This window comes from Saccopteryx bilineata, chromosome 9, assembly GCF_036850765.1.
Source record: "Saccopteryx bilineata isolate mSacBil1 chromosome 9, mSacBil1_pri_phased_curated, whole genome shotgun sequence".
In the NCBI taxonomy this organism is placed as follows: Eukaryota; Metazoa; Chordata; class Mammalia; order Chiroptera; family Emballonuridae; genus Saccopteryx; species Saccopteryx bilineata.
Window position 1 is genome coordinate 69,954,284 of NC_089498.1, and position 12,593 is coordinate 69,966,876.

Below are 12,593 nucleotides of genomic sequence, written 5' to 3' on the forward strand. Positions count from 1 at the left end.
GTTAGTGAGGAAGGCGGAGCATTTCTTAGTCCCTATTTCCTTTGGGGTTTGATTATATATTTAGCCAATTTTTCGCTCGACCATACCTTCGGGTGTAATGCGGAACATCTGGAGGCTCCAAGGATAGATTTTTCTGTTTCTGGTTGAAGATCTTGTTGAGATTTTGGGGAGATTTATTGGTATCACTTCCTACCGCACCATTACTCTGACGTCATCTCCGTAAATACATTTTATAATGAAACCAACACAATTTTTGTCTTTGGATTTTTAGTCTTTTATAGAACGGCTTTTAGTTAATTGTGACAGAAGTGTTATTTAAAGGAAATCTAGTAAAATAGAGACAGGCTTATACATACAAAGGAGGCTGACAGCTGTTAATGTGGTGAGGAGTTGCTAATTGAAAGTATAGAGGGTTGTTTTTTTTCAGGGACAGAGAGAGTCAGAGAGAGGGATAGATAGGGACAGACAGACAGGAACGGAGAGAGATGAGAAGCATCAATCATCAGTTTTTGGTTGTGACACCTTAGTTGTTCATTGATTGCTTTCTCATATGTGCCTTGACCGTGGGCCTTCAGCAGACCGAGTAACCCCTTACTCGAGCCAGCGACCTTGGGTCCAAGCTGGTGAGCTTTGCTCAAACCAGATGAGCACGCTTAAGCTAGCGACCTCGGGGTCTGGAACCTGGGTCCTCCGCATCCCTGTCCTATGCTCTATCCACTGCACCACCGCCTGGTCAAGCTGAAAGTGTAGAGGTCTTAAGCAGGAAAGGAAGAGAAAAACTCATGGATATGGGCAACAGTGTGGAATTGCAGGTAGGGGGTGGTGAAGGAAGGTATGGGGGATAAATGGTCATAGACAAAAACTTAACTTGTGATGGTAAACACAATACAGTGTACAGAAATGTGTTGTAGAATTGGGAACCTGAAACCTGTATAATTATGTTATTCAGGGTTACCCCAATAAAATCAATTACTTGAATCTATGTAAACACAAATTAAAATCATAAATAAAGAAAAAAACATTATAAAACATGCCTTGGCCAGTTAGCTCAGCAGTAGAGCATCGGCCCGGCGTGTGAAAGTCCCTGGTTCAATTCCCAGCCAAAGCACACAGAAGCACCCATATGCTTCTCCACCCTTCCCTGTCTCCTTTCTCTCTATCTCTCTCTTCCCCTCCCACAGCCTAGGTTCCATTGGAGCAAAGTTGGCCAGGGCACTGAGGATGGCTCCATGGCCTCCACCTCAGGCACTAGAATGGCTCTGATAGCAGCAGAGCAATGCCCCAGAGGGGCCAAGCATCACCCCCTGGTGGGCATGCTGGGTGGATACTGGAGTCTGTCTGTTTACCTCCTCCCTGCTTCTCACTTTGGAAAAATACAAAAAATAATAATAATAATAAAATAATAATAAAGTATATGTTTTCTTGTTAAGAAAATGAGATAATTAAATATCTAGAAATTGAAAACAAAATATTCTCCATGACTATATTATTACCAATTAAAATAATGTATATTTCATGCTATAATATCAATTACTTCACTATAATATCAAATAGTATTTCAGATATGGAGGATAATTAGTGAACCAGACAGATTAAGTCTCTATCCTCCCAACTTTATATTTTGTATGGTAAGGAAATACACAATAAAATAAATAAAAATGAGTAAGAAAATTTTAAATATGATAACAAATAAGCAAAAAATATAATATGTATGCATAACTAATGTACTTAAAAATTAGCATAAGTAATTGTGAGAAAGGAAAACATGCCAGAGGAAATGATCAAGGCTTTAGGTAGAATGTAGCATTTATTTTGACCTTGCAGGAAGGATAAAATTTGGAAAAATGGGGCCAAGGTAAGGGAAAGTAAGCAAAGGGGTTCCAGGTGGGAGAATGTCAAAGAAGCAGAAACAGAGACTGTGATTAATTAACATTACCTGGAGAGGTCACAGGATAAGAGAACATTTTACATAAAATTTGCTGGTATCTTACTATGAGTCAGCTATCAAATGAAGTTCTATACTCATTTATTTCTTAAACCCTCATCAGTCAGGTACTATTATTTCTGATGGTTCTCAAGCCTAAGTAATATGATTACAATTATATAGCTAATAACTCATGAAGCTTAAGTTTAAAGTCTGGCTCTCTCTTACCAAATCTCCACAATCTTAAACACTTCTGTAAGTTCTCAGGTAATAAGTGAAGTTGAACATGTCTTTATTTATTCCCTTTTGAAATTGAAGGGTACTTTTTTTTTTTAACTGAACATAATCTTTTAGGTTGGCAGTTCTAGGGACAGTAGATGAAGGGATAAAAAAGCTATGCTAGCCTGACCTGTGGTGGCACAGTGGATAAAGCATTGACCTGGAAATGCTGAGGTTGCCGGTTCAAAACCCTGGGTTTGCCTGGTCAAGGCACATATGGGAGTTGATGCTTCCAGCTCCTCCCCTCTTCTCTCTCTCTCTCTCTGTCTCTCCCTCTCCTCTCTAAAATGAATAAATAAAAAATAAAAAGTATTAAAAAAAAAAAAAAGCTATGCTACATTTACACAGTGGAATACTATGCAGCCATAAAAAAGAAGGAAATCTTACCTTTTGAGATAGTATCAATAAACATAGAAACCATTATGCTAAGTGAAATAATCCAGTCAGAGAAAGACAAGTACCATATGATTCCATTCATATATGGAATCTACTGAACAATTCTTTTCTTTTATTCCAGTAGAATATTGGTGTACTGGATTCTCACTTTCACCATTAGGAAGTAAGTTGTTAGTCTTATTGTTTCTTTTAGGGTAATGTATCTTTGTTCTTTGAATGCCTTTAAGATATATTCTTCATATTTCATCAGCAGCAGTTTTACCCTAGCTAATCTTTCCTTTGTATAAATATTTATCTACTATAGCTCTGGTGAACATTCTAAATATGTGATTACTGTCTTTTGTTATCTTTGGACAATTCTTAAGTAGTACTTTTTAGAATATTCCTCCTATTTAATCTCTGCTCTCTTTTCTAATTTTGGACTCCAATTAAATATACAGGGGAACAATTTTTTTTCATTTTCTGTTGCATGAGGTTTTAGAACTTTTTCTATATATTTCTGCATCATTGATTCCAAATCTGAAATCTGTTTTTTGGTGAAATGCTCTAGTTTTTATGCAATTTTAGTTTCTTTTTGTTACAGTTAATGGCATGCATTGGTTTTTAAATTAGAGTTAAAGGGCAACAACGTCTATTGGATTGAACATAATCACAAGGCAATTAATGTTTTACAAACATCACTTTTACATAATTGAAGTTGTTTTTAAATGTAAAAAATTATTATCTGATAAAAACACCCTCTTATTTTGTTTTAAGATTGAATCATGGCTTCTTTGAGTAGGCGTAAATGTAAGAATAGTCCTGACACCTTCTGTTATATATGTGGCTGTTACACACTTTAACGTTAAAGGCGCAATATTTCATCATTTGTGACATGTGCATATATTGCCTATTTTCAAATTCCCCTTGGCGATCAAGACAAGAATGGGGCTCCTCATATTGTGTGTCATAATTGTGAGGAAATGCTTTGTGGCTGGACAAAAGGAAAATGCAAAAGAATTCCTTTTGGTATTCCCATGGTTTGGCATGAACCTAAGGACCACAGCAGTGACTGTTATTTCTGTCTGATCCATACAAAGGGTATCGGCAAGAAAAAACAGCATATGATCATATATCCTAATACTCCTTCAGCAATATGACCTATCCCACATGCTGAGACACTCCCGGTTACAGTTTTCAATGGTTTTATTTCTCCTAAGGATGAAGAAAGAGAACATGGTGATCAAGTATATTTTGATAAGATGCATGAGGAAATGGTTGTAGAATCTGAAGGGTCTTCTTCTGATGCCAAGCAGTCATTAACCCTTCAGCAGTTTAGCCAACCCGAATTTAATGACTTAGTAAGAGATTTGGGCCTAACAAAGCAAGCAGCTGAGTTATTAGCCTCCAGCCTTCAAAAAAAGAATGTACTTCACTGGTCAGCTAAAGTATCCCATTTCAGGAAGCGTGAACAAATTTTTGTGGACTTTTTTTCTAAAGACAAACACTTTGTTCACTGTCATGATATCAGTAGTCTTCTTGCCAGCTAGGTGTTACCAATAGTCCAACAGAATGGTGGCTATTTCTTGACAGCTCTAAATGGAGTCTGAAATGTGTTCTCCTAGACAACGGTAATGTTTATGCAGCAAGTTTCAATTGGTTATTCAACTCATCTGTGAGAAGATTATAATGACATAAAAATTGTCCTTGACTTTCTGAAGTATAAGGAGCATAACTGGATCATTTGTGTGGATCTTAAAATGGTAAATTTCTGGCTAGGACAACAGAGAGGTTTCATGAAGTATCTTTGCTCTCTGTGTTTGTGGGACAGCCGAGCTTGGGAGAAACACTGGACACAGAAGGAGTGGCTGAAACGTAAAGCTCTGGAAATAGGGATGCAAAATATTGTGAATGAACCTGTAGTTAATCAAGACAGGATCATTTTTTTCCCCACTTCACATCAAACTTGGCTTAATGAAGCAGTTTGTTCAGGCTTTTAATAGAGAAAGTGAGTGTATTGTCTTTCGAGAAGATAAAAGCAGGTGTATTCGATGGACCTCAAATTTGAACCCTCATACGTAATGAAGAATTTTCCAGGAAGATAAATAAGGAGGAGAAAGCAGCATGGCAGTCTTTTGTGGCAGTTACAAAAAACTTCCTTGGCAACAAAAAAGCAGAAAACTATAAACTTCTGGTTCAAAGGATGCTGTTGGCTTTCTGCGACATTGGATGTAACATGAGCATTAAGATTCACTTCCTGAACTGTACAGTCACCTTGATAAGTTTCCCGAAAATCTTGGAGCTGTTAGTGATGAGCAGACTACTTCTGGAGTATCAAATGAGATTGTCCTCAACAAGTACATAAATGCAAGAGCTACAAATGCACATTTTTGCCTGAATAGAATTTAAATAAGTTTTGCGCAAATTTAATGATTAAGTGTTTTAATATGTTCTATTTTGAAATTGTAGACAAATTCTGATGCAATCGTATCTTTTAGTGTATTTACTACATTATATAAATTATTATATTTTCACAAAGATGATGCCCAAGAAGACATTCTACTTCATTATGTTAAACTAAATGTTGAAATTTTTACAATAAGATGAAAACCAAAAATCTTGAATTGCAAAATAAACTATAACTTACAGAGAAAAACTAATGTCAGATTTGAGATCAGCACACTCGAATTAGGTAAGAACTAGTGTTTTTGTGGATGCAACAAAAATTTTGTTCCCCAGTGATTTATATACAAAACAAAGACAATACTTAACTTTCATTATTTAGTTATATATAAAATGATCAAATGACCGTCATAATAGTAAATTTTTAAATTTACTTATACCTATATATTTTTAAATATTATAAAAACTTTTTAGGTTACAAGTAGAAGGCATCCATCTTTTTTTCTAAAGAATGATTTTGAGGCCCTGGCCGGTTGGCTCAGTGGTAGAGCGTCGGCCTGGCGTGCGGGGGACCCGGGTTCGATTCCCGGCCAGGGCACATAGGAGAAGCGCCCATTTGCTTCTCCACCCCCACCCCCTCCGTCCTCTCTGTCTCTCTCTTCCCCTCCCGCAGCGAGGCTCCATTGGAGCAGAGATGGCCCGGGCGCTGGGGATGGCTCCTTGGCCTCTGCCCCAGGCGCTAGAGTGGCTCTGGTCTCGGCAGAGCGACGCCCCGGAGGGGCAGAGCATCGCCCCCTGGTGGGCAGAGCGTCGCCCCTGGTGGGCGTGCCAGGTGGATCCCGGTCGGGCGCATGCGGGAGTCTGTCTGACTGTCTCTTCCCGTTTCCAGCTTCAGAAAATACAAAAAAAAAAAAAAAAAAAGAATGATTTTGAGAAAAATTATGCCTTATATTTGAACATACATATTTTCTCAATTTGGGAATTATACTCAAATCACTCTTATGTTTTAAAATCATTTTCATAAATTTTTCTTTTAAGTTGCATATTCATTATAAAATTTTTCATTACTTATTTTAATAAATATTAGCAACCTTTTGGGGATATTGTTCAGAAAAAGAAAACAATAATACAAGATGAGCACATGTTCTGAGAGTGCCACTCATTTATTTCTACTCTGTTCACAAAAACTAACCTTCAAACCTGCTGCAGAATCTCATGGTAGGGTGTTCTTTGTTTTATTTTGTTTTGAGAGTGGGGAGGGGGGACAGAGAGACAGAGACAGGAAGTGGGGGAGAGAGAGGGAGGGAGAGAGAATGAGAAGCACCAATCTGTAGTTGCTTCACTTTAGTTGTGCATTGATTGTTTCTCCTATGTGCCTTGACTGTGGATTATACCTTGGGATCAAGCCAAGCCAGTGACCCCTTGCACAAGCCAATAACCTTCGGCTTCTAGTCAGCGACCTTGGGCTTCAAGCCAGTGACCTTTGGGCTCAAGGCAGCGACCTTGGGACTATGTTGATGATCCCACACTCAAGTCTGCAACCCCACCCTCAAACTGGCAAGTTCATGCTCTGGCCAATGAGCCCATTCTCAATCCAAGAAGCCTGCTTTCAACCAGTGATCTTGAAGTTTCAAACCTGGAGACCTCAGAATTCCAGGTCAATGCTCAATCCACTGCACCACTATCAGTCAGATAGGGTGTATTTTTAATATTCACTGGGTTTTTCTACCTATTTATAAAGGTAACAAAAACTATGTTGGGACCACTAGCTAATATGTTGGAGAAATGATAAAGGTAGAGCCATTCTTCCTTATACCAAAACAGATTATGGATAATCAAATAACTCAAAAGCCATAAACATTAATAAATTTGACTATATAAAAATGAAGCACATTAGCTTGACCGGCAGTGGTGCAGTAGATACAGAGTCAACCTGGGATGCTGAGATCCTAGATTTGAAACCCTATGGTCATCCGTTTGAGCATGGGCTCATCAATGTGATTCCATGATTGCTGGCTTAAGCCCAAGGTCGCTGGCTTAAGCCCTAGGTAACTGGCTTGGCTAAAGCCACCCAGTCAGGGCACGTATGAAATACAATCAGTGAATGACTAAGAGTGCCACAACTACAAGTTAATACTTCTCATCCCTTTCCCTCTCTCTCTCTCTCTATCTTTCTCAAAAAATACAAATAAAAACAAGCACATTTATTATGAAATAAGTAAATCAGAAAAAACTAAGAACTGCATGATTCCATACATAGGTGGGACATAAAAACAAGACGAAGAGACATGGACAAGAGTGTGGTGGTTATGGGGAGGGGGAGAAAGGGGGGGAGGGGCACAAAGAAAACCAGATAGAAGGTAACAGAGGACAATTTGACTTTCGGCAATGGGTATGCAACATTGTTGAATGACAAGATAACCTGGAGATGTTTTCTTTGAGCATATGAACCCTGATTTATTGTCACCCCATTAAAATTAATAAAAATTTTTTTTAAAAAGTACATTTATATGGTCAAAAAATACAAAAGCGGCCCTGGCTGGTTGGCTCAGTGGTAGAGCATCAGCCTGGCGTGCAGGAGTCCCAGGTTCGATTCCCGGCCAGGGCTCACAGGAGAAGTGCTTATCTGCTTCTCCACCCCTCCCCCTCTCCTTCCTCTCTGTCATTCTCTTCCCCCCCCCCCCCTGCAGCCAAGGCCTCATTAGAGCAAGGTTGGCCCGGGCACTGAGGATGGCTCTGTGACCTCTGCCTCAGGTGCTAGAATGGCTCTGGTTGCACCAGAGCAACGCCCCAGATGGGCAGAGCATCGCCCCTGGTGGGCGTGCTGGGTGGATCCCAGTCGGGCGCATGCGGGAGTCTGACTGCCTCCCTGTTTCCAACTTCAGAAAAATACAAAAAAAAAATACAAAAGCAAAATCAGAAGGTACAATACAGGGGAAAAAATTTATTATTCCCATAAAAGAAAAAAGGCTAACTTCACTAATTTACAAAAACTGCAAACAAATCTAAGAAAAAGATTAACAAACCCAATAGAAAATTGGGCCAAGAATAGTCAGAAATATTAATGGCCAATAAATATATCAATAGTAGTGAACCTTATTTAAAATTATGAACCTCTAATCAATTAAAAGAAGATAAGTTTTTCACCTATCAGAGAAGCAAAATCTCTAGAGCAGGGGTTGGGAACCTTTTTTGGCTGAGAGAGCCATGAACGCCACATATTTTAAAATGTAATTCCATGAGAGCCATACAACAACCCATGTACATTACACATTATCCAATAAAAATTTGGTGTTGTTCCAGAGGACAGCTGTGATTGACTCCAGCCACCAACAACCATGAACATGAGCGGTAGGAAATGACTGGATGTAATACATGAGAATGTTTTATATTTTGAACGTTATTATTATTTTTATTAAAGATTTATCTGTGAGCCAGATGCAACATCAAAAGAGCCACATCTGGCTCGCGAGCCATAGGTTCCCAATCCTTGTTCTAGAGTTTGATATGATCCAATGCTATAGCAGAAATGATGAAATAAGCACTTTCATACATTGTTAGATAAGAAAAAATTGGTACAATTTGACAACTGGTGGTATTTATCAACTGGTTTTTTTGGGGGGAGGGTTAGCGAGACAGACAGAAAGAAGGACAGGAAGAGAGAGAGATGAGAAGCTTCAACTCGTAGTTGCATCACTTCAGTTGTTCATTGATTGCTTCTCATACGTGCCTTGACTGGGGGGCTCTAGCTGAGCCAAGTGACCTTTGGGCTCAAGCCAGCAATCATGGGATCATGTTAATGATCCAGATTAGTTTATACTCAAGCTGGCAACCTCGGGGTTTCAAACCTGGATCCTCAGCATCCCAGGTCGATGCTCTATCCACTGTGCCACCACCAGTCAGGTTGCAACTTTTATAAAGCATATATCTCGTTGCCTAGGTAATTTTGTCTCTATGAATTTATCCTGAAAATTTACACCAAAATATATTCAAGTATTCTTTGCAACAGAAAAAAAAGTTGAAAATCAAAATGTCCCTCAATGGGTGAAAAAGAGGGCAGTGGGTGAATAAATTATGATATTTATGATATAAACTACATACTATAGGGCCATTTACAAGAGAATAAGGTAGTCTAACTGGTGGTGATGCAATGAATAACATGTCAACCTGCAATGCAGAGGTCGTTGTTTCAAAACTCTGGGCTTGCCCAGTCAAGGCACATGTAAGAAGCAACTACAATGAGTTGATACTTCCTGCTCCCCATCCCTTTTCTGTCTCTCTCTCTCTCTCTCCTCTCTCTCTCTCAAATCAATAAATAAAATCTTTAGAAAAAAATAAAAGAATAAGATAGCTCTTTTGTGCATCTCTAAATGAATTATCAAAGGAAAAAAAGTTGGGGACAGTATTATGGCATTATTTCTTGTGTACTTTTTTTTTTAATGTTTTATTTACTGATTTAGAAAGCGAGAACGAAGAAGGAAAGAGAGAGCAAGAGAAACACTGATTTGTTGTTTCACTTATCTATGCATTCATTGGTTGACTCCTATATACCCTTGACCCAGTATCAAACCTACAACCTTTGCATATCCAAACAATGCTCTAACTAAGCTACCCGACCAGGGCTTCTTTGTGTATTTCTTAATAACACGTACATTTGTACCTATAATTTTTTTTCTTTAAAAAGTAGTAACACAAACTGTCCGGGTAGCTCAGTTGGTTAGAGAGAGCATTATAAGGACACGCCAAGGTTGCAGGTTCAATCACCAGTCAGGGCAGGGCATATACATGAATCAACCATCAAATGCATAAATAAGTGGAACAACAAATCAATGTTTCTTTCTCTCTCTCCCTTCCTCTTGCTCTAAAAATGTATTTAAAATTTTTTAAATAGCCTGACAGGGCGGTGGCGCAGTGGATAGAGCATCAGACTGGGATGCAGAAAACCCAGGTTCGAGACCCCGAGGTCGCCAGCTTGAGCGAGGGCTCATCTGGTTTGAGCAAAAAACTCACCAGCTTGAGCCCAAGCTTGCTGGCTCGAGCAAGGGGTTACTTGGTCTGCTGAAGGCCCATGGTCAAGGCACGTATGAGAAAGCAATCAATGAACAATTAAGGTGTTGCAATGTGCAATGAAAAACTAATGATTGATGCTTCTCATCTCTCCGTTCCTGTCTGTCTGTCCCTGTCTATCCCTCTCTCTGACTCTCTCTCTGTAAAAAAATAAATAAATAAAATAAAATTTTTTAAATAAAAATAAAAGCAGCCTGACCAGGCGGTGGTGCAATGGATAGAGCGTCAGACTGGGATGCGGAGAACCCAGGTTCGAGACCCCGACGTCGCCAGCTTGAGCACGGGCGGGCTCATCTGGCTTGAGCAAAAAGCTCACCAGCTTGGACCCAAGGTCACTGGCTCAAGCAAGGGGTTACTCAGTCTGCTGTAGCCCCACGGTCAAGGCACATATGAGAAAGCAATCAATGAACAACTAAAGTGTCGCAACGAAAAACTGATGATTGATGCTTCTCATCTTTCTCTGTTCCTGTCTGTCCCTATCTATCCCTCTCTCTGTCCCTGTAAAAAATAAAAAAATTTAAAACTTGAAAAAAAATAAAAGGATAAAAAGAAAAAGTATAGCCTGACCAGGCAGTGGCACAGTGGATAGAGCATCAAACTGGATGAAGAGGACCCAGGTTCGAGACTCCGAGGTCACCAGCTTGAGCGCAGGCTCATCTGGTTTGAGCAAAGCTCACCAGCTTGGACCCAAGTTTGCTGGCTTGAGCAAAGGGTTACTCTGTCTGCTGTAGCCCCACAGTCAAGGCACATATGAGAAAGCAATCAATGAAGAACTAAGGTGTCGCAACAAAAAACTAATGATTGATGCTTCTCATGTCTCTCCGTTCCCGTCTGTCTGTTCCTATCTATCCCTCTCTCTGACTCTCTCTGTAAAAATAAATAAATAAATAAATAAATAGCATATAAGCAATACAATATACAGATTATGTATTACAGAATTGTACACCTGAAACCTATATAATTTTATTAACCAATGTCATCCCAGTAGATTCAATTTTTTAAAAAAGCAGAAAAGTGTTTTCCTTTCAAGGTGTGAGATGGGAAGGTACAGAAGAGAGGCTTTTAATTTCAATTTATACCTTTGTGAACTCTATGAAGTCAGTGTAGTAATCCTACCACTTTTGTTTTCTTCTTTATGCTTTTTTTACTTTTATTTTTGTGACATAAAGCAAATGTCATTTGTTTTATTTACACATGCTTGTCAAAGAAAAATCTTTATTATTTTTAAGAAAAAAAATTTAAAATGATAGAAAACAAGTAGTATAAATCAAGCAAAGCTTTTAAGAGTTAAACTTCTTTATACCTCAATAGAGGAGAGTCAGAGGCATACCTCAGCACCAATCCCACTGGCATATCCTCCCAGTCTACTCACTTCCAGAAAGCGTCGCCCACCCAGGCCTACAACTCCCAGGAGGCATCGCGGAACCGGCTGAGACGGGGAGCACAACAGCTGTTTCCGGCCTCGCCTGGAAGTGCTTTTTTTCTTTCCGGTTAAATTACATTAATACTGTCGTAGTCTTGGAGCCAGACTGGGGTGGGACAAGAGAGGTTGGGAACTGAGGTCCATCACGTCCAGAAGCTCCGAGAAAGGACAGGAGTTAGACGGCACGGAGCCGGGCACCCCGCGGGCTGAGTCTAGCTGCGCCGCTCTCCTGCCTCGCCTTTTCCTTCAGTCCCGCCATAATTATGTCGTGAGAAACAAAATAGGCAAGGTTGCCTTCGCGGTTCATAGGAACTGAGCTCCCAGGAGTTAACCTCAAATTCCAGAAGTTCCCTGCAACCATTCCTCCAGATACGCCACAACACAGGCCCGCTCACTGCGCAGGGGTCCTGGGAACTAGTGCGCTGTGATTTTATAAACGGGGCGGGGTGGGGGGCGGATTCGGTCCTAGCTACTATCTGGCAAGGCCAGTAAGAATCTACTGCTCCGCTCCGTGTTAAGATGTGGACAGAAGCCTGACCTGTGGTGGCGCAGTGGATAAAGCGTCGACCTGGAAATGCTGAGGTCGCCGGTTCGAAACCCTGGGCTTGCCTGGTCAAGGCACATATGGGAGTTGATGCTTCCAGCTCCTCCCCCTTCTCTCTCTCTGTCTCTCTTTCTCTCTCTCTCTCTCTCTCTCTCTCCTTTCTAAAAATGAATAAATAAATAAATAAATTTTTTAAAAAAAGAGACTGCCATTAAACAATAAATACCTAGAAACATAGCGCTATCTTTAAAAAAAAAAAGATGTGGACAGAAAACGGAACCTGCCAGAACTTGAGCCTCCCTTATGCCTCAGTCCCACCATTTGTAAAACAGCCTAAGAAAAGCCCTCCCTGGCTGCCAGAGCAAACGAACATTCTGAGACAAGAACAGAGTTATGTTTATAGTCTTTCTGTTAAGTCAGACGCAATAGAATTTCTAAATGATTCTTTAAAGGTGTTGAAACGTTGCTTTGAAGTTTTCTTTTTTCTTTCTAATGCCTCCATTGATAGGAGGGGGGGGGAGAAAGAGAGAGAAGTATCAACTTGCTTGGTTCCATTTAGCTGTTCATTTAGTTGTGCA